Raw genomic sequence first — 23,302 nt, forward strand, 5'->3', positions numbered from 1 at the left:
TGTGAACTTGATCGAGTCACTTAATATTCTTAAGTGGCTCCCCATTGCCAATGGGATTATAGTCTATTAAAAAAATAGACCAAGTTAAAAAAAAAATTAACTGACTATGCCTATTTATCCAGTCTCATTTCATCGCATGCTTTAAGCCCTAGTTGGTCTTCTCAGTTCTGCATCAGCCGCCATTCTCCAGGCCACATCCATTCATCTTGTCGGCTCTTGCCCATCACATCAGCTCACAGGTTCTAACTAGCATAGTGCCTGGCATGACAGGTATTTCAGAGTGCATGCATTAAAAAACAACACTAAAATAAAAAGGTATGTACTGAATTAATACCTATAAAGTAAGAATGTTTTCTGGATGCATGATGTAACTGGTTGAGAAGCGGCATATTAAGTCTACGTTTTAGTCTTTAAAGCATAGAGTAGTTCAGGACAGAGTTTCAAATTCCTGTACTACCACAGAGAATTAACGTCTGAACCTCTTGGAGCCTAGGTTTCCTGATCAGAAATGAGGTAGATACTACCTACCTCAGATATTGTGAGGAGTAAATGAGTTAATTTAAGCAAATAATTAGTACAATGCCTGGCACAAAAATGCTTAGTAAATGTAATCCAGCAACAGTGTCAACAACGATCATCACACACGGCCTCCAGATAGAGGGCTCCTTCTCCTCCAATGCCAACCAGTCCCCTGCACAGCTCTTCTAATAAACCTTGCCAGTTGCTGGTAGCGACTTAAAAAATACCTCTGAATTCCGACAGTAAGACAGGTGGAAAAGTTTTTCCTTGGCGCGCGGCCGTCTGGAGCCGGCTCCCCACCCCTCGACCCGCACCGCACCCCCATCCCATCCGGGCCCGGAGGACGATGAAGCTCAAGTCCAACCAGACTCGCACCTCTGACGGCGACGGCTGCCAGAGGCATGCCGCGTGCCTGTGTTTCCGCAGCCAGAGCGGGGAGGACGTACTACTCGTGAGCAGTAGTCGCCATCCAGACCGATGGATTGTCCCTGGAGGAGGCATGGAAGCTGAGGAGGAGCCGAGTGTGGCAGCGGTCCGTGAAGTCTGTGAGGTGGAGTGATGCCAATGTTCTAAAAAATGATCATGGTGATGAATACACAACTACTTGTGGTGATATTGTGAGCCATTGATTGTACACCATGTATGGAATATACGTTTGTGAAGATTTCTCAATAAAAATATATTTAAAAAAGAAATAAATGAATTGGAGAACCAAAGGAAAAAAATAAAACAATAGTGTCAATAAAACTAAAAGTTGGTTCTTTGAGAAAATCAATAAAATTGATGGACCCTTCAGTAGGCTGACAAAGAAGAAGAGTGAGGATGCAAATAAATAAAATCAGATATTAGAGGAGGGTCATTACCATGGACCCTGAAAAAATTGAGACAAAATCATAAAAGGATACTATGAACAACTATGTGCCAACAAACTTGACAATCTAATGAAATGGCCAATTTCCTAGAAACACATGGACAACCTACACTGACTCAAGAAGAAATAGAAAATTTCAGAAGGCCAATTACAAGTAAAGAGATTCAGTCATCAAAAATCTTCCTACCAAGAAACGCCCAGGGACAGACGGCATCATGGAAATTTTACCAAACATTCCAAAAAGAACTGACACCATTCCTGCTCAAACTCTTCCAATAAATTGAGGAAAAAGAAACACTACCTAACTCATTTGATGATGCTAATATCACTCTAATACCAAAACCAGATAGAGACACTACAACAAAGGAAAATTACAGGTCAATCTCCCTAATGAATACAGATGCAGAAATTCTTAACAAAATATTTGCAAACCGAATCCAATGGCACATTATAAGAATCATATACTATGACCAAGTTGGGTTTATTCCAGGTATGCAAGGGTGGTTCAACACAAGAAAATCAATCAATGTAATACAACATATTAAGTCAAAAGGGAAAAGAATCACGTAATTACCTTGACTGACACTGAAAAAGCATTCAACAAAATTCAGCATTGTTTTCTGATAAAAATCAATGTGATAAAGGACATTTTGAAAACCTACAGCCAGCATGATAGATTGGAAGATGAGATTTATTCAACATTGTGCTACGAGTTCTAGCAAGAGCGGTCAGTCAAGGAAAAATAAATAAAAGACACCCAAATCAGAAAAGAAATAGTAAGACTTTCATTATTGCAGATGTCATGATCCTATACTTGGAAAATCCTGAGAAATCTACTTGATCTGCAAAGCTACTAGAGCTAATAAATTCAGCAAAGTGGTGGGATACAAGATTAATGCACAAAAATCAGTAATATTTCTATATACAATGAGCTAATTGAGGAGACAATTAAGAAAAAAAGTTCCATTCACAATAGCAACTAAAAGAATCAAGTACTATGAATAAACTTAACCAGGGATATAAAGGACCTATATCCAGAAAAAGACAAAATATTGCTTAAAAAGCAAAGAAGACCTAAATAGGTAGAAAGATATTCATGAATAGAAAGGTTAAATGTTGGTTAAGATGTCAGTTCTACCCACATTGATTTACAGATTCAGTGCAACACTAATCAAGATTCCAGCAACCTACTTTGAAGACTTGTAAATACTTGTCATCAAATTTTTTTGGAAGAGAAAGGGCCCTCAACTAAAACATCCTAAAAAAGAAGAATGTGGGCTGGAGTAAAAGGGACATTAGGAAGAGTAGTTGGAATTTTTGAGAACCAGGAAAGGAAGCACCGAACATATGTGTATGTGCTCATTGTCACAGAAGTGCTGGATGACTGGGAAGACTCAGTTAACATTGGAAGGAAGAGGGAATGGTTTAAAATAGAAGATGCCATAAAAGTGCTGCAATATCAAAAAAAAAAAAAAAAAAAGGTGAAAAAAATTTTTTTTTATTAACAGCAGTATACTTTCTATTAGATAGTCACGCTATTCGTAAAGTTTGGCTTTATTTTAAATGCTCCAGGGACATCTTCATGCATGTAACATTTTTCTTTCTCCTAAAAGTTTCCTTCAGATCAATTTCCAGGAGTGATATTATGGGTAACACATTCACATTTTTTTGTTTGCTTTTGTTTTTTGTTTCCTATTGTGAAACAGCTTTAGGAATAACTACCAAAGTTAAGTGTTGCTAGAGATCTGGGCTGATGAATTCCATATCTGAAAGTGCCTGAGAATCACAGATTCCCGGTCCTCCACCTCCTACTTATGACCCTCCTTGCTAACCCTAACCTCACTGGGATATGAGAGTGTCAAGTTGAAACAGACTCTGAAAAACAAGGTGCAGAATAAGTTTATTGAGCTAAGTGGCACGCAGAGGAGCAGAACTAAAAGTTACTACTCAAAGCAAAGTGGTGGGGAAGCAACTTATATACCTGCTTAGAACAAAGAAAGGGTGTGAGGGTAATGGGGAGAGGGAGATATGCTGGTTTGAAAGTGTTGTGTGCCCCAGAAATGTCATGTCCTTTAATCCTGATTCAATATTGTAGGGTGGAAACCTTTTATTAGATTGTTTACTGGAGATTAACCCATTCAATTATGGATGTGAACTTTTGAGGAGATTACTTCCACGGAGATGTGATGCACCCAATTGTGGGAATGACCTTTTGATTAGATGGAGATGTGAATCTGCCAATTCAAGATAGGACCTGATTAGTTTGCTGGAGTACTTTAAAGGGGAAAACATTTTAGAGGAAGCTCAGATGCTTGGAGAGCAGTTGCTTCAGAGCTAACACAAAGACCTTTAAAAATGCAGAAAGAAAACACCCGTCAGTGAAGCTGTTTGAAACCAGAAATCAAACGACCAGCAGATACCAGCCATGTGCCTTCTCAGACTAACCTTTCTTGAGTCAAGGTATCTTTCTCTGGTTGCCTTAGTTGGACATTTTTATGGCCTTAGAACTGTAAATTTGTAACTTAATAAATTCCCTTTTAAAAAGCCATTTCATTTCTGGTATATCACATTCTGGCAGTTTTAACAAATCAAGACAGATTTTGGTACCAGAGAAGTGGGGTGCTGCTGCAGTTTGCAAATACCAAACATGTTGGAACAATTTTTTAAATGAGTAAGGGGAAGATTCTGGAAGAGTTGTGAGGATCCTCCTCATGCAAAAACATTTTTTAAATCTGTACATTGTACATTTCAAACTACTATTGTACACTCTAAGTATACTAGATGGTATAATCTAGGAATGCCTAGAGTGTACATTCACATTTTTATGGCTCTTGAGATGTATCGCCAGGTTACTTTTTATAAAGTCCACACTACACATTCTAATTTTAGCATATCTCTCGTCATCCTGATTCATCGGTTTTTCTGTGAATTCTTTACATTCTTGGCATGATGATAACTTTGGCTAGAAATTTGTTTGTAGACTGTTACAGCCATTTGTCTTCTTTACTAACAATAATAGTAGAAACTTACTTGAAGTAATGTGAAATGCATAAGATCAAATGCATTAAGTTATTGTTATTTTCATAGTCAGGAATTGCTGTATTTTCTTCACCAAACATTATATAGGTGTGCCAGTTTGAAACTATCACATATCCCAGAATAGCCATATTTCAATCCTGATTCAGTCTTGTGGGGCAACTGTTTCCATTGTTTTTTTTGGAGGTGGGGTGGGGGTGCATGGTCCCGGAATCAAACCCTGCTCTCCCTCGTGAAAGGCGAGCATTCTACCACTGAACCACCCATGCACCCACAACTGTTTCTTTTTTTCTTTTCTTTTCTTTTTTTTTTTTTTTTGCATGGGCAGGCACCAGGAAACAACTGTCTCTTTTAATCCTGATTCAAACAGAGTGGATACTTTTTTTTTTTTAACTTTTTTATTGTACAGTATAACATATATACAAAGCAAAGAAATAAAAAAGCAATAGTTTTCAAAGCACTCTTCAACAAGTGGTTACAGGACAGATCCCAGAGTTTGTCATGGTCTACCATACCATCCTCTCAGATTTTTCCTTCCCACTGCTCCAGAATATAGAAGACTAGAGGGCTTAAATACGTTTTTATCATCACAATAGACTTTCTTTCTTTTTATGTGAATAATAACATATGTACAAAAAAGCTATAAATTTCAAAGCACAGCACCACAATTAGTTGTAGAACATATTTCAGATGTTGACATAGGTTATAATGTCACAATTTTAGGTTTTTACTTCTAGCTGCTCTAAAATACTGGAAATTAAAAGAGATAGCAATTTAATGATTCAACATTCATATTCATTTAAGTCCTATCTTCTATGTATAATTGCACCATCACCTTTGATCTTTCCATATCTCTCTTCAGGGTTGTTTGGGCTATGGAAATTCTAATTTTTTGTTAGTGGAAGGGTATGTCATTAATATGGTGTAGGGAGATAGAATTATCTGATGTTCTGGAGAGGCTGTGCTAGGCTTCAGGACTTATCTGGACAAGGGACCCATCTGGAGGCTGTAGGTTTCTGGAAAGTCACTCTAGTGCATGGAACCCTTGTGGAATCTTATATATTGCCCTAGGTGTTCTTTAGGATTGGCTGGAATGGTCCTGGTTGGGGGTTGGCAGGCTATGACAGGTAGCAAGGTCTTCCTAAAGCTTGTGTAAGAGCAACCTCCAGAGTAGCCTCTCGACTCTATTTGAACTCTCTCTGCCACTGATACTTTATTCATTATACTTCTTTTCCCCCTTTTGGTCAGGATGGAATTGTTGATTCATGGTGCCAGGTCTGGATTCATCCCCAGGAGTCCTCTCCCATGTCACCAGGGAGACTTTCACCCCTGGATGTCATATCCCACATAGAGGGAAGGGCAATGATTTCACTTGCAGAGTTGGGCTTAGAGAGACTGAGGTCACATCTGAGCACAACAGAGGTCCTCCAGAAGTAACCCTTAGGTATGCCTATAGGTAGTCTAAGCTTCTCCGCTACCTACATAAACTTTGCAAGAGTAAGTCTCATGATCAAGGGCATGGACTATTGATTTGGGTGTCCCTAAAGTTTGACATAGTATCAGGGGATTCCCTGATGGTAAGATTTAATAGTTCCATATTCTTTCTCCCCTGCCTCAGGGGACTTTGCCAATTCATTTTTATTATCTGCTTAATGTACTCTAGGATGCTTAATATACTCTAGGCATCAGCCTTTCTTGAGTGAAGGTAACCTCTTGTTGGTGCCTTAGTTTGGACATTTTCTTAACACTAGAACTGCAAATTTGTAGATTATTAAATTCCCCTTTTAAAAGTCATTCCATTTCTGGCATATTGCATTCTGGCAGCTTAACAAAATAATACGGAAGGTGAATCACAGAGAACACTAGTTTCTGCAAAGGGCAGTTACCTAATACAGCAGTAAGACCAAAGAACGGTCTCTTTCTCTGAACACATGTGCACACACACACACACACGCACGCACACACTACAGAAGAATATTTTCTTCTTCCATCTTGCCAAAGAGAAATGCTTAACTTTAAACGTTAATTAGGAATTGCACTTGGCTGCAAATAGCAGGTAAGACTGGGGTTTGGCAGGGTGGAATTGATGCAGGGTCCACGACATTATCATCGGCCCCACGCTCCTGTTTCTCGGCGTCACACAATGCAGAGCCTTCATTCTCGTATTTGGTTTGTGGTTGTGCTACTTCCCTGACTTAAGACCAGGAAGAAGAAAACAGTGCAAATGGCAAAAAGCCATTTGTAAATGTCAGTTGAATCTGTCTTTTTAAAATAAGAAAAAAAAAAACTTTCTTGGAAGCTACATCTAACAAGCTTCTGCTTATATCCCACTGACCAGCATGATCATTTGGTCATTCTAGCCACGTGGGGAATCTGGGGATGCAAACACTTTTAGTTGGGCATGTTCCCACCCTGAAAAAAAAATCAGATTTTCTTGGGAAAAAGGAGAGAATGGATATTGACTAAGCAACTTGCAATATCTGCCATGATGCAAATATGTAATTTTTCATTAGTGATGTAAAAAATACCACGCTTATTTCTCTTAAACCCAAACTAAACTTACTTAATACTGTGTCAAACTTCTACCTCATACTAAACCAAACCAAACCAGAACAAGCAAAAGCGTCTGGGCTTCTCAATTCTGTTATTTCTCTTGTTCTTCTCCTTCTCCCCTTCCGTTCCTTCCTTCCTATAAACAGAGTCACGCGAGAATTTGAAAGCTGTAGATAGTTGTATGGTTTGACCAAGAAAGTCTAACAGAAGCCTGTTTTTTTTTCCTGTGACATGTTTTCCAATATACGGATGGAATAAATACAGTATTCTAGGACACGGATTCCCCTGCTTTTAGTGCCAGTAGGGAAGAGCTCCTTCTCTTGTTCCCAGTGCCGTGGCTGATGGTGTCTAGTGAACTCACTGTTAGTTTAGAGTTAAAGTCTCCAGGCTGCCTCAGTCATTGGAACCTTCTCACTATAATTATATGATTTAAAAACATGCACAATGTCCATATCAGTGACAGCCCCTTCCAACATGAAAAAGTTAGAATGGGCTTACCCCAAATACCCCTAAAGAGTGGGAGAAAGATCAAAGGTGAGGTGGAGTTATACAGAGAAGGTAGGGTTTAACAAAGGAGCACGAGTGCTGAATCATTATACTGATATTCCTTTTAGTCTCCAGTACCTTAGAGCAACTAAAAGTAAAAACCTAAAATTATGGAATTGTAACCCATACCAAACTCTGAAGTCTGTTCTACAACTAATTGTTATAATGTACTTTGAAATCTATTCATTTTTATGTATATGTTATTTAAAAAGAAGGAGGAGTACAACCAAGAAGAGAGGATTTAACAAATGAGTATGACTGCTGAATCATTATATTGATATTTCTGTTGGTCTCCAATATCTTGGAACAGCTAAAAGAAAAAACAAAAAATCATAGAACTGTAGCCAATACCAAACTTTAAAGTCTGTTCTATAACCACTTGGTAAAATGTACTTGGAAATTTACTGCTTTTTTTGTAGAATTGTTATATTTCACAATAAAAAAATAGGGATATTAAAAAAAGAAAAACATGCACAATGGATACCAACCATAGATGTTTTAAGCCTTAAACAAGGGTCAAGGATGGCTATGAACCTTTTCTGAAGAAAAATGTTTCCTCGATTCACTAAATAAATAAAAACGAAACCTGTAATTCTGCCCTGGAAACTGAAAAAAAAAAATTGGAGCCCAATTATCCTTAAAAGATGTGAAAAAAACCATGTGACTTTTCAAAACCATCTTTGGTTGGATGAAATTTTGCTTAATTTATATCAGGGGAAGTCTCACAAGTTTTCTTTCAAACTAAGAGTTTCAATTTCTCTTCATGGCCAGGAAAATGATCCTAGTTCTATGAAACCACTTAAACGTTAAGGTACTGGTTACCAGGTATGTTTTGATGCTTCACAACCGAAGTCCAAGATTTCGTGCATGTGAAAAGTGGTATAGAATACTGGTTAAGGGAGTGTGCTCGAGCCAAAGTACCAAGATTATTAGCTGGTAACCTAATAATCTAATAATAACCTAATAATCTAAGCTGTCAAAGTACTTAGCTTCTTTGTGTGCTTCAACCTCCCCTTAGGTTAACTGGGGATAGCATTAGTATGTACCTGAAAGGATGGTTATAAGGATTCGATGAGTTAATTTTAATTTCCACAAAGAAGTTAGCAGAGTACCTGGCAATTTGTTAGCATTCAAAAATAGCCATTATTTTAGCCATTAAGAATTCCTCTTTCCCACTGCCAAATAAGGGCTCTTTTCTGGGTTATTTCCATCAGCAAGCTCCAAAACCAGTGTAGTATCAAGCTTCTCTTACTTAAGGATGATTGCACTCTGTTCTAGTGTGAAACTTGTGTACCTCAGAAAAGCCTTGTTCTTTAATCCTGTTTCAATATTGCTAGGTGGGATCTTTTTGATTAAGTTGTTTCCATGGAGATGTGATCACCCACAATTGGGTGGGACCTGTTGATCAGGTGGTTTCCATGGAGATGCGTCTCTACCTATTCAAGGTGGGGCTGCTTACTGGAGTCCTTTAAGAGGAAACCATTTTGGAAAAACCTTCAGAGCCACACAGCCAGAGAACTTTGGAGATGAAGAAAGGAAATGCCCTTGGAGAAGCTGTTTGAAATGGGAAGCCAAAGACCTTAGCAGATGCCAGCTATGTGCATTCCCAGCTGACAGAGGTGTTTTAGACCCATCGGAGTTCCTTGAATCAAGGTACCTTTACCTGGATGCCTTAGTTTGTACATTTTTATAGCCTTACAACTGTAAACTTGCAATTAATAAATTCCCCTTTAAAAAGATGTTCCGTTTCTGGTATATTGCATTCTGGCTGCTGTAACAAACCAAATACACTCTTCAAACATATAGTTAAAATGTCATAAGAACTCAACATATTTCCTTTTGTTTACGTCATAATAGAATAATAAAGCAAACATATTCAACAACAAAAAGCAAAAATCCTTTTATTCTCTATAAAATTTTTCAAAGTCCCCCAATTAAAAAATATTTGGTAGTGATTTAAAGCATGTATTTGCCCATTAAGCTCTCACAGAACCTCAAAATGGGTATACCCAGAAGCAAGATTTAATGTAATCTCAGCCAAAGAGGGAAGTAAATGGTGATGGGTGTTTTTGTTTCTTAAAACATTCAGTGGAGGGTCTGGACCATGTTGGAAGCAGAGAAAAGAGGGTTAAGCCAGAGTGTCCTCATGGAAGGTGGGTCCTGCCCTCCTTGTTCACGTAAGACAAAGTAGGACACTTCACCAGCAGCTTTTAGTATAGAAGCCTTGCAACAGAGAGCTGGGCTGAGTTGCCCAGAGGCAGCTATAGGATTCTGTCTTTTGTGGGGCCCCATGAGTATAGTTCTAACTTCTACAAGGGTGGCCAGACTTTTGGGAGCTCAGCTGCACATTCACAAGTGCTCACAGATTTTTAAAATAAAAGCCAACCACACTTATGTATTTCAAATATTATCAACAAGCTTTACGGGCTAGTCTTTCAATTAAGGTCTGTAGGTTTTAACAACTGTAAGGAACAATCTATTAGCCAAAAAAGAACACCTCAAAGTGACAATTGTTTGGGATTACCTAGGGACTCTTGCATTACCGCTTTAAAAATGTAAGTTCAAAAGTTATAACTTCATTCATTCAAAGTTGGCTGTGGATGGAACCCAAATATTCAAAATTCCTGCTCAATTAATTCTAGCTCATTGTTAAGTTCCACTGAAAATCGTCAATATGTGATGTGTAACATTCAAGATTTCTGCTAATTAAATACTATATATTGAAAATTAGAGGTAAGGATGATTCATATGAGCAAATCATATTTGCTTAAAAAATCAGTCAAATAGATGTAGCTATATCAGCAAGTATTTACTATAATCTCCCTATTCATTAATTAATTTACGAAAGGTTAGTATTGTAATCGCTAAATATTTCCCAGGAATGACCGAAACAATTTCAAACTTACCTACATGAGCTGAAAACAAAGCCCAGGCTTTTAGATGATGAGTTTATTTCCCTCAATTTATGTATAAAAGGAGATATTAAAATTATTTGCATACTCTGACTTTTTAAACCACGGAATACATTACTCAAAAAACAACAACAAATAAAACTACCACGGTTTTAAATGCTTGCGAGTTTATCTTTCTATCCCGGAGGGTAATTAGCAAAAGTGTTACACTTTATCTCGAGTAGATCAAAACCTTCGAATGACAAGCTTTGGATAATTCACAATTAATTAAAAAAATGAGAAAGTAAAGTTAACTTCACATTTGCCTTTGTCCTTCAGCAGTGGACAATTAAACGGATAACTGAAATGTGATACAACTGTGCAGCCCTAACGCGGGCGCGGGGGGCGGCGGGGGAGGGGGGAGGAAGGCGAGGCTGGACGCGCGCTCCCGGGCGAGGGCTGGTCCGCGGGCGGCTGGACCCACAGAGGCGCACGCGGGAACGCGGCGGTTCCGTCTCACTAGGGGAGGCGCGCGCTAGGGTCTCCCAGCCCGGGACTGGGGCCTGGCTCGCCTCCCTCGCGTCCTCGCTCGGTGGAGCGCGTCTGGGGAGGCTGGCGTGGCGGAGGCCGCGTCCCGGCCGGGTGCGCGCGGTCACCCCGGTGGGCTCGCGGAGGCCGAGAGAGCGGGGGCGCGACCCACGACGGCGAAGGGCCCCCAGCGCGTCTGCTTTTATAGCGAAGCCCCCGTCGCGCTCTCATCCCGGGGGCGGGGCCCTGGACTGGGCCGGCGCAGCCGTGACGGACGCCCCCGGCCGCACAGGTCGGCACCTGAGCCGGAGGGAGCGGGGCGTGGCCGCGCCGGGGAGGGGCCGCGCGCGCGCCGGCGGGCAGGAGGGGGGGTCCGCGGAGCGCCGCGGCGTTCGTGCGTCACGCCGGCGGAGGGCACGGGGGGCTGCGGCCGCCTGGCGACGGGGAGGCCTGGGCGACAGCGAGGCGCCCGCGCAGCCCGCCGCCGCGCAGCCCGGCACCGCGCACCCGGTACCGGCCTCGGCCCGCCAGCCAGCAGCCGCCGCTCCATTCATTCGCGCGGCTCCGCCTCCTCTCCCGGGCCCGGCGGCTCCGGGGGCGCGTCGAGGTGAGTGCGCAGCGGGGCCGGGGCCGAGCGAGGCCGAGGCCGCCGTCCGAGGCCTGCGCCCCCGGGACGGCGATGCGGGCGGCCGGCGGGTCCGGAGGGGCTCCAGGTGCGGCCTCGGCGCCACCATCTTGTGGGAGGGGATGCCTCCTTCTCCGGCCTCGCCGCGCAGCGCGGTCGGCCCCGGGGCGAGCCGGGCCCCTCCCTCCCTCCCTCCGTCCCGCCGCCCCGGCCGGACGTGTCCGCGGGCTCCGCCGGCGCTGGCGGGCTGAAGAACGACGTGGTGCGGCGCAGAACTTGAGCGCTCGGACTCGGGTCGAACCACGCAGGTGCCGCCTCCCCTTTGCTTTCACCCCGTCTGGAAGGGAACGGTGTAAACTCCCTGTCTTTTGGAATTCGGGTCGTGGCGCTCTCGCCCTCATCCTGGCGGCCCAGTGTGCCATCTTTTGCGCGAGGCCTGTGGCGATGCATGCGCGAAGCCCCGAGTTTGCGTGCTTGTGCCCCACGGCTCCGCGTTTTGCACGCGTGATCGTCCTTGGGGAGAAACGGGAAAGCATCTCCCCGCCTTTCCATCTTGTGGAAGTTGGTGTGGGCAGGTTCCGGATGCGGGAACCACCTGATGCGGGCCCCGCTCCTGAGGGCCTCTCCGAACCTAAAGGAAAAAGCCCACGCGTGAGGGTTTTTGAGGGGGTTGAGGTGGAAGGGACGCGAGCTACACGGTGACCCAAAGGAAAAGTTTTAGTGGTGATTTCCTTTAAACTGTTACACAGTTGGTCAATTTTTTGGTTCCTGAGAATTTGGTCATTTCTTGGTTTAATTTATTGTCTCCTCGAAAATGCAGTTACTTACGGAGTGGATTTGTATTTTATGGCTGCATCACGGACGGGGAATGAAATTTGGAATGGTGGTAGTTGCGTAAGACATTGGCCCCTGGAGGGATCGCACCAAAATGGCTCTGGGTTTGATGGCCATGTTATCGTCTGCTGGCTTTTTTTGGCTTCTCTTTGCATAACCTAAAATTTGCAGGTAATCTTTGCAAACTAGATTCCGTTTTCCTACTGTGAAGTATTTACAGGGGAAAGGATTTTTAGCGACTAATATGGACCAGACTAAGGTTTTGTTTTGTTTTGCTTCATCTTTGGTGGGGGGAGGAGAGGAGGTGGTGAAAGAGAGGCCTGGGATAAGTCCATTGTGCTAAGATTTCTGCCACAAAGAAAGAGAAAATATCGGTCTTTCACTGAAAGCGTGTAGCTGTCATAGTGGATTCCTTTATTTATATTTATGATAAGGATTAGTTTGAAGAACTTAGAAATAGTTTATGTGAGTAGCAGCATTGGCCTTCTGCATGAGTGATTGTAATTTAAGGTGCTTTACCTGTGTATTTTAGATTCTAAACGGTTTCAAATGTGTCTGACTTGAAATAGTATTCCAGTCACTGCAGATGGTATCATTTCTTTAATAAATGTGGACTGTACATCAAAGAAAGTGCTTAACTCTGGTTTGGAGAAAACAAAATATTTTGTAATTAAATGTCTGGGTATAAAATTTCAAAGTCACCATCCTTACTAAATTAATCTAAGCTTTTTTTCTCTTTTGGTTAGTTGAAGACTCTTGTAGTAATTTTCTCTACAAACAAGTGATTTTATATCATAAACCATCCCGACAGAAATGTCATGATTCATATTAATGACATGTTTGTACCATGGGGAGAATTACGGAAGTGAAAGGGGTCTTGGACATTTAGAGATGCGTCTGGGTTTGGGGAACTTAAATGAGCAAACTTTGCCTTGTAGGGATCGTTCATCACCTGGCGGACCCTATCCTAGATCAGGAATGGAAATAGTCCATTACATCAGGGAGTTGGGAGGTTATTGCAGGCCTTAAGAGAAATAGTGTCAGTATAGTTATGAGGGAAGAAGCTGATTTAGGAATTAATAGGAATGGAAAAAAAGACAGTTCTTTTTACTGTGCAATAGAGAAAGCCACTACAGAAACAAGATTGATGAAGTAATAAACTGAACTAATAAGGAATGTTACAGTCAGAAGTAAAGTATTACTTTGAAATGCACCTTAACAAAGTGGCATAGATAGGGAGTGTGGGTAGAGGGGGTGGATAATAAAGGAGGGAAAAGGTAAAGATGGCTGAAGTAAATACTAAAAACTATCCTAATTTTATTCATAATTATACCATTAGTTGTACACTCTAGATACATTTTCACATTTAATTCTTCCAGCAACTTTTGTGAGATAAGCTCCCTTACAACTACTCTTTTACAGCTGAGGAAACTGAGATAGAGAAATTAAGAACTTTAAAAGTCAGGCAGCTAGAAACAGCAAAGTCAAGGTTCAAGTGTAGGTCTGTTTTGGCCTAATTGTGGAACTATACTGACTATGAATAATAGCTACTGTGGATAAGATCATCAGGTGTCATCAGACTGATAGATGTCAGGAGCCTGTTCAGATTTGAAAGAGCTGGTATATGTGTATAAATGGCTTTAAATTGTAGCATTCCTTATTAGTTCAGTTTATTACTTTATCAATTATGTTTTTGTAGGGTCTTTCTTTATCATATAAGTTCATCATCTCCAGAGGGGTTTAACCTGGTGACCAAATTCCAAGGTCAAAGCAAAAAACCAATATAACCCTTGGCTGTGTCTACATATATTACAATTATTATAGAGTATAACAAACATATTTTGTTTTCACCATAGGAGTTAGATTTTTAAAACTTTGCAATATAGTCTCTTCAGATTGTATATGTTTTTCTCTTTTTAGACCTTGGAAACACCAGCTGCAGCTAACAATCCTTGACCAATGGTGGGCTGGTCCCTATTTTCATGCAGTGTAATTAATTTGTGGGCAGAATTTATTGTTGACAAGTCCCAGTTTTTTTGTCCTTCAGAAATACGCAGTTTTCATGCGTATTGACTCTTAACCTCCTGTGCCAGTTTGAAAATATTATGTACCCCAGAAAAACCATGTCTTAATCCTGATTCAGTCTTGTAGTGGCAACTGTTTCTTTGAATCCTAATTTGATATTGTAGGGCAGTAACTTTTGATTAGGTTATCTCTGCAGAGATGTGACATGCCCAGTTGTGGTTGTGACCTTTTGATTACATGATTCCACCTATTCCAGGTGGTTTACTGGAATCTTTTAAAAGGAAGCGTTTGGAGAGAGTCAGAAACGACAGAGCCAACAGAGAGCCAACAGAAACTTCAGAGCAGACAGAGAGAGCAGAGACCAGGATATTTGGAGATGCTTGCAGCCCAGCAGATGTGGCTGTGTATCTTCCTGAGATGTTAAGCAAGCAAGAACCTGGAGATGCCGAGGGAAGCCAAGAGATGAGAGCCAGCCCCGGAGAAGCAAAGTGAGGAGCCCCCACAGGAGCAGAGGCTGAAAGCAACAGAGCCCAGGAGCAAGGGACCAGCAGATGCAGCCACGTGACTACCCAGCTGACAGAGTGTTCCTGACCCATCGGCCTTTCTTGAGTGAAGGTAACCTCTTGGTGCCTTTTTTGGACACTCTCACTTCCTTATAACTGTAAACTTGTAACTTATTAAATTGCCCTTTTGTGAAAGCCGTTCCAGTTCTGGTATATCGGATTCTGGCAGCTTGCAAACTAACACACTTCCCTTCCCCAGCGAGAACTCCCATAGCTAATTTCTCTCTTTCACAGTCAAGTCAATATCAGAATTCTGCAAAAGAGGGTCAGGAGTCCATAGGCTTCAGTTAAATGGTCATTTGTATATGAAATTACAAGAACATGAATCATTTTGTAAAATAAAGTGATGACTTTTTTTTTTATTGCCACTCTTAGAAGGTACTCAAATGCAAAAATTAGTGTTCCCCCAGCTAAATTTACTCAGAATCACTTCAGTTTCTTCTTTCATGGTTTGGAAAATAGTCCATAAATCTCCTCAGCCTTGAAATTGATACCGAGTATGTTCTAGTTTGCTAGCTGCTGGATTTTTTTTTTTTTTTGCAATGGCTTTTCAAAAGGGGAATTTAATAAGTTGCTAGTTTCAGTTTTAAGGCCAAGAAAATGCCCCAATTAAAACAAGTGTATAGAAATGTCCAATTTAAGGCATCCAGGGAAAGATACCTTGATTCAAGAAGGCTAATGAAGCTCAGGGTTTCTCTCAGCTGGAAGGGCACATGGCGAACACGTTGTCATCTGCTAGCTTTCTCTCCAGGCCTCTTGCTTCATGAAGCTCCCTGGGAGGCATTTTCTTTCTTCATCTCCAGAAGTTGCTGGCTGATGGACTCTCTGCTTCCTGGTGCTGCAGCATTCTCTGCTCTCTCCAAAATACTTCTTTTATAGGATTCCAGTAAACAAATTAAGACTCACATAGAATGGGTGGAGACACGTCTCCATCTCATCAAGTTTAATACCCACGATTGATTGGGTCCCATCACTGTGGAGACAACCCAATTAAGTTTCCAGCCTGTAGTACTGAATAGGTATTAGAAGGAACTGTTGCTCCCACAAGATTGATTAGGATTAAAACTTGGCTTTTCTAGGATACATAAATCCTTTCAAGCCAGCGCAGAGTATTTTCAGATATGCATTATATTCAAAAGCCAAATATCAAGATTTTGAGCACTTAGTTGTTTTTGCTAAATTTAGCTGTAGTTTTCACTTGAGTATAAATAACTAATAGTACATAGGACCAGATCTAAAATTATAATATAGTCTTTTTTTGGGGTACATAGTCTGGAGACTCAAGCCTGGGTTTCCTGCATGGAAGATAAGCATTTTACCACTGAACCACCAGTGTACCCTTAGAATATAGATTCTTAATTCAAGGTCCACAAAAGTTATCCGGGTGGGCTAATATGAATTATTTTTAATTTTTCAAAAAGCGTACATTTTCCCTGAACTAATATATAAACTAACAAAAACTTAAAGTATTGTTTATTCTTAACTAACTGGAATTCTGTCAATTCCCCTCATTGTGATTGTACTTTATTTCATGCAGATCAAAACCTTTGAATGACAGGTACTGGATAATTCACAATAAATTTTAAAAATGAGAAAGTAAAGTTAATTTCATATTTGTGTCCTTCAGCAATGTGTAATTAAAATATGATACAGCTGGGTGAATGGTGTAGCAAGCATTTAAAAATTCTGACAAAGTTGGATCACAGTGATTAGAACAGACATGTAAAGTCTATATTGTGTGATTTAAAAAAATCTAACTCCTATGGAGTGACAGTAGAATATGGTCATTATATTCTGTAATAATTGTAATACATGTAGATGAAACCAAGGTCATATTGGGCCTTGGCCTTGGCCTTGGCATCTGGTTAGATCAGGCTAAGCCCCTCTGAAGACAGATTGCTCTGGTTCAGAGCCGGAGTGTGCCACCTGCTAGCTGTGCAATCTTGGGGACTCGCTGACCTCTCCAGACTTGAGTCTCCTCATGCAGAGAATCTGTTTAGAGTGCTTGTCTCAGAGGGTTATTATGAGGAGTAAGTGTGATAACGTAGAATATTTAGCACAATGCTTAATGGCCAGGTAAACAATAAATGGTAGTTCTGTCACTATCATCATCATCAAAATACAATTATAAATGAATTTTTGAGGATACCAACCCTTTGTAAGTTAAGATCATCTGTTTCCTCTTTCTGAGTAGCTGTAATTGCTTTGAAGGAAAGGTTTTTAATTTTTTCCTTTCATTTTAACAACATTTATTACAAATCACGTTTTATAAACACTAGATAAATTACTTTAAAAAACTAGATAAAAATATAGAGAGGGTGCATGGGTGGTTCAGTGGTAGAATGCTGGTCTTCCATGCAGGAGACCTGGGTTCGATTCCTGGACCATGCACCTCCCCCCCAAAAAATATAAATATATATAAAGAAAAACAGTAGGATTGACATTAGATAATTAAGCTAACATTTCAAATGTATACAACTATTTTTCATTGCTAATAAGTTTTCATGAATTCAGAAATGAAATGTATGTACAGATGGCTAGCAGAATTTAGAATTAGAGAAACAGCTACCCTACTGCAACTTATTTTAAAAAAAGTCCTTTCAAACATTCAGAAACCAAATTACTGTCCTTAAAGAGAAACCCAAGTTAAAGCTCTTATGTAATTACAATTTTAGGCTTTGGTTAATAGATACTAAGTTTAATGGAAATTTAAAGTTTAACATTTCCTTTATATGTTATATTCCTGAGTTTTTGCTAAAATACCAAAGATAAAAGAACTTTTTTTTCATTTAAGTGCACGTAAGTGTAGACAAGTGATTGGTTAGAAAGGACGTCAGAAAACATTTGGTTCATCCTCATGTTTTACGTATGTAGAAAAAATGGATTCTTCATTCTAGAATACTGAGCCTAATAGTATAGACAGATGAAGGAAAATGAATCACTTGGTCAAGTGATAGACATCAAAAGAAGTGTGCACACTGTACATACCATAGCAGCCTCTCAGCTTGTCTCCCTTCAGTTCTGCCTGTCAGTCCGTCCTACGCATAGCTGTCTCATAAGTTTTTTAAAAGCATACTTTGAATGTCTCTTCCCTGTTCAGGTTCTTAAAGTGACTTACTACCTGTGTAGCAGATAACGTCTAAACTTTTTAGGCTGCTGTTCTTAGCATTTTGTTTCTGTCCTCAGTTTATTTAGCCAGCTTTCCTACCACCAGTTCGTATATATTTAAACTCTCTCGGTAGATCTAACTACTTACCATTCTCAGTATGCTTTCTGGCTCCAGCTGTTTCTGTAGGGTCTTCCCTCGCCTGTTCACTGACCATATTGCTTTTTCACCTGCTTCACAGAACTTTACCTGTCTTGTCCGTGGCAGCTTTTCCTCCTAACCCAGTGTGTGGTTTATTTATTCACATTATCATCACTTAGTTGTGTATCCATCACCATGATCATTTTTAGAAAATTTTTCTCTCTCCTGAAATAGAAATAAAACGAAAAGAAAAAACTCATACATCCCCCACTTCCCACCCGTCCCCCTCATTGACTGCCAGTATTTCAGTCAGTTCTTTACCCTTTATCCTCCCCTATTATTTACTTATTTTTTTATCCATATTTTTTTACTTTTCTGTCCATACCACCCTGGATAAAAGGAGCATCAGACACAAGGTTTTCAGTCACCCAGTCACATTGTAAAAATTACATCGTTTTACAATCATCTTCAAGAATCAAGGCTACTGGAACACACCTCAGCAGTTTCAGGTACTTCCCTCCAGGCACTCCACTGTACCGTAAACTAAAAAGGGGTATTTATATAATGCATAAGAACAACCTCCAGGGTAACCTCTTGACTCTGTTTGACTGAAACTTTATTTTGTCTCATTTCTCGCTTCCCCCTTTTAGCTAAGAGGGCTTTCTCAGTCCCGTGTTGCTGGGTCCTTGCTCATTCTGGGAGTTATGTCCTGTGTTGCCAGGGAGATTTCCACCCCTGCAAGTCATGTCACATTTAGGGTATTCCTTTAATATTAAAGTATCAGTCTTCTTCACGAGTCTAAATGAAATTAACCTGTGTAGTTTGTATGCTAACAATATGTACAACAATGCATACATTGCTTAGACTCACTCCTCTTTTTAAAAAATTTCTGCAACTTTGAGGTTTACAATGCCCAACTCCTGTTAACTTTACTAAAGCACTATAAAGCCAGAATATTATATGATAAAGAAGCCAAGTGTAAAACAGATAATTTTAGATTAATTGTCTGATGCTGAAAGGAAGGACGGGATTTTACGGTGTGCTCATTTAAGTGTTCTCATTCTGTCTCTCCTGACTGCGTAGACTGCCTCTGTGGGATTGCAGTGTCCAGTAGTCGGGGCCACCAGGTAATGTTGTTGCTGGCAAAGAGGCACATCTATTGTTTTTTCACTGCAGTACAGTGTATTTTAGGGTCAAGTGGATGCTTCAGTTATAAGTACATTTCTATTTGTTTTGCCCTTAAATATCATCTGCTAATTTATTGTTAGGTTTTTGCAAATGCATCTGCTTTTGTAGTATGCGGATAGTAAGAAAAGGCTTTAGTAGCCATTCCTAGATGTCATAATTTAGTGGTTGTATATTGTATTGTGACTGCCTAGCAACTTTAGAACATTTTTAAAATTAATTTATTTATTAATTAAAAAATTTAACAAACGAACTAAAACATTAGCATGTGATTCTGTTCTGCATATATAATCAGTAATTCACAATATCATCACTTAGTTGCATATTCACATATTCATCATTTCTTAGAACATTTGCATCAATTCAGAAAAAGAAATAAAAAGACAACAGAAAAAGAAATAAAAAGACAACAGAAAAAGAAATAAAACGAAAACAGAAAAAAAAAGATTATATATACCTTACCCCTATCCCTTGCTTTCATTGATCACTAGCATTTCAAACTAAATTTATTTTAACATTTGTTCCCCCTATTATTTATTTTTATTCCATATGTTCTACTCGTCTGTTGACAGGGTAGATAAAAGGAGCATCAGACACAGGTTTTCACAATCACACAGTCACATTGGGAAAGCTATATATTATTCAATCATCATCAAGAAACATGGCTACTAGGACACAGCTCTGCATTTTCAGGCAGTTCCCTCCAGCCTCTCCATTACATCTTGAATAATAAGGTGATATCTACTTAATGTGTAAGAATAATCTCCAGGATAACCTCTGGACTCTGTTTGAAATCTCTCAGCCGTTGACGCTTTGTCTCATTTCACTCTTCCCCCTTTTGGTTGAGAAGGTTTTCTCAGTCCCTTGATGCTGAGTCTCAGCTCATTCTAGGGTTTCTGTCCCACGTTGCCATGAAGGTCCACACCCCTCTGAGTCATTTCCCACGTAGACAGGGGAGGGTGGTGAGTTTGCTTATTGTATTGGCTGGAGAGAGGCCATATCTGAGCAACAAAAGAGGTTCTTTGGGGTGACTCTTAGGCCTAATTTTAAGTAGACTTGACCTATCCTTTGTGGGGTTAAGTTTCATATGAACAAACCCCAAGACTGGGGGCTCAGCCTATAGCTTTGGTTGTCCACACTGCTTGTGGGAATATCAAGAATTCAACTTGGGGAAGTTGAATTTCTCCCCGTTCTCACCATTCCTCAAAGGGGACTTTGCAAATACTTTTCCACTCACTTGTCGAATCACCTTGGGATTCATCAGAGCATCACTCTGGACAAACCAACAAAATCTCTTGTTGTACCTGAGATTCCAAGTACTTATGGTGTTCAATCAAGCTATCTACATAAGTTATATTAGGAAATGCACTAGTTAAATATAAATTTTGTACCAAATAACCATTTTTTGCTTTAGTCTCACACATAAGTTGAAATTTTAAAATATTAATTACCGTCTATTTTCGGCACCCTGCAGTAATGACATTCTTTTACTTCCTCATGCGCAAATATTTTTAAAATTTGTATATTTAGTCACTATTATTATGCACTCTAGGCATTCCTAGATTATACCATCACAATCTTTAACATCTATCTTTTTTTCTGATTTCATTTATGCCCCCAGCCCTCCTCCCTCTATCATTCTCACATGCAGCTTCATTCAGTGTTTTAACATAATTATATTACAGTTAGGTAGTATTGTGCTGTCCATTTCTGAGTTCTTGTATTCAGTCCTGTTGCACAATCTGTATCCCTTCAGCTCCAATTATCCAATGTCTCACCCTATTTCTATCTTCTGGTGGCCTCTGTTACCAACGGAATATTCCAAGTTTATTCACTGATGTCAGTTCATATCAGTGACACCATACAGTATTTGTCCTTTTGTTTTTGGCTAATCTCAGCATAATGTCCTCAAGTTCCATCCTTGTTGTTACATACTTCATAACTTTATTCTGTCTTAAAGCTGCATAATATTCCATCGTATGTATAGACCACAGTTTGTTTAGCCACCCGTCTGTTGATGGACATTTTGGCTGTTTGCATCTCTTTGCAATTGTAAATAATGCTGCTATAAACATTGGTGTGCAAATGTCTGTCTTTACCCTTATGTCCTTTGAGTAGATACCTAGCAATGGTATTGCTGGGTCATTTGGCAATTCTAAATTCAGCTTTTTGAGGAACCACCAAACTGCCTTCCACAGTGGTTGCACCATTTGACATTCCCACCGACAGTGAATAAGTGTGCCTCTTTCTCCACATCCTCTCCAGCACTTGGCATTTTCTGTTTTGTTGATAATGGCCATTCTGGTGAGTGAGAGATGATATCTCATTGTAGTTTTGATTTGCATTTCTCTGATGGCCAGGGAAGTTGAGCATCTCTTCATGTGCCTTTTGGCCATTTGTATTTCCTCTTCTGAGAGGTGTCTGTTCAAGTCTTTTCCCCATTTTGTAATTGAATTGGCTGTCTTTTTGTTGCTGAGTTGAACAATCTCTTTATAAATTCTGGATACTAGAACTTTATCTGATATGTCGTTTCCAAATATTGACTTCCATTGTGTAGGCTGTGTTTTTACTTTCTTGATGAAGTTCTTTGATGCACAAAAGTGTTTAATTTTGAGGAGTTCCCATTTATTTCTTTCTTTCTTCAGTGCTCTTGCTTTGGGTGTAAGGTCTATAAAACCACCTCCAAGTATAAGTTTTATAAGATATTTCCCTACATTTTCCTCTAACTGTTTTATGGTTTTAGACCTAATGTTTAGATCTTTGATCCATTTTGAATTATGGATCAAACTTTTGTATAGGGTGTGAGATATGGGTCCTCTTTCATTCTTTTGCATATGGATATCCAGTTCTCTAGGCACCATTTATTGAAGAGACTGTTCTGTCCCAGGTGAGTTGGCTTGACTGCCTTATCAAAGATCAATTGTCCATAGATGAGAGGGTCTATATCTGAGCAGTCTATTTGATTCCGTTGGTCAATATATCTGTCTTTATGCCAGTACCATGCTGTTTTGACCAGTGTAGCTTCATAATATGCCTTAAAGTCAGGCAGTGTGAGATCCTCAACTTCATTTTTTTTCCTCAGGATACTTTTAGCTATTTGGGGCACCCTGCCCTTCCAGATAAATTTGCTTATTGGTTTTTCTATTTCTGAAAGTAAGTTGTTGGGATTTTGATTAGTATTACATTGAATCTGTAAATCAATTTAGGTAGAATTGACATCTTAACTGTATTTAGTCTTCCAATCCATGAACACGGTATGCCCTTCCATCTATTTAGGTCTTCTGTGATTTCTTTTAACAATTTCTTGTAGTTTTCTTTGTATAGGTCTTTTGTCTCTTTAGTTAAACTTATTCCTAAATATTTTATTCTTTTGGTTGCAATTGTAAATGGAATTTGTTTCTTGATTTCCCCCTTAGATTGTTCATTACTAGTGTATAGAAACACTACAGATTTTTGAGTGTTGATCTTGTACCCTGCCACTTTGCTGTGCTCGTTTATGAGCTCTAGTAGTTTTGCTGTGGATTTTTCAGGGTTTTCGACATATGGTATCACATCATCTGCAGACAGTGAGAGTTTTATTTCTTCTTTTCCAATTTTGATGCCTTTTATTTCTTTTTCTTGTCAGTTGCTCTGGTTAGAACTTCCAACACAATGTTGAATAACAGTAATGATAGTGGACATCCTTTTCTTGTTCCTGATCTTAGGAGGTAAGTTTTCAGTTTTTCCCCATTGAGGATGATATTAGCTGTGGGTTTTTCATATATTCCCTTTATCTTTTTAAGAAAGTTCCCTTCTATTCCTATCCTTTGAAGTGTTTTCAGCAGGAAAGAATGTTGAATTTGGTCATATGCCTTTTCTGCATCAGTTGAATGCAGAATG

At 39.9% G+C, this 23,302-nt stretch overlaps 1 protein-coding gene across 4 annotated transcripts in view; it reads left to right on the forward strand.

Annotated features, from left to right (window-relative positions):
* The first annotated feature begins 11,116 nt into the window (after positions 1-11,116).
* FAM169A (family with sequence similarity 169 member A) overlaps positions 11,117-23,302 on the forward strand; it is a 103,873-nt gene continuing 91,687 nt past the window's right edge. The window contains exon 1 of one of the 4 annotated variants that reach the window (XM_077139464.1): positions 11,117-11,236. The gene's annotated coding sequence lies outside the window, so the exon portion shown is untranslated. Of the gene's footprint in view, positions 11,237-11,447; positions 11,552-11,764; positions 11,878-23,302 lie in introns of those variants that run through there. The other 3 variants (XM_077139461.1, XM_077139462.1, XM_077139463.1) reach the window with 3 other exon arrangements.

The sequence above is a fragment of the Tamandua tetradactyla genome, chromosome 21 (genome assembly GCF_023851605.1).
Source record: "Tamandua tetradactyla isolate mTamTet1 chromosome 21, mTamTet1.pri, whole genome shotgun sequence".
Classification (NCBI taxonomy): Eukaryota; Metazoa; Chordata; class Mammalia; order Pilosa; family Myrmecophagidae; genus Tamandua; species Tamandua tetradactyla.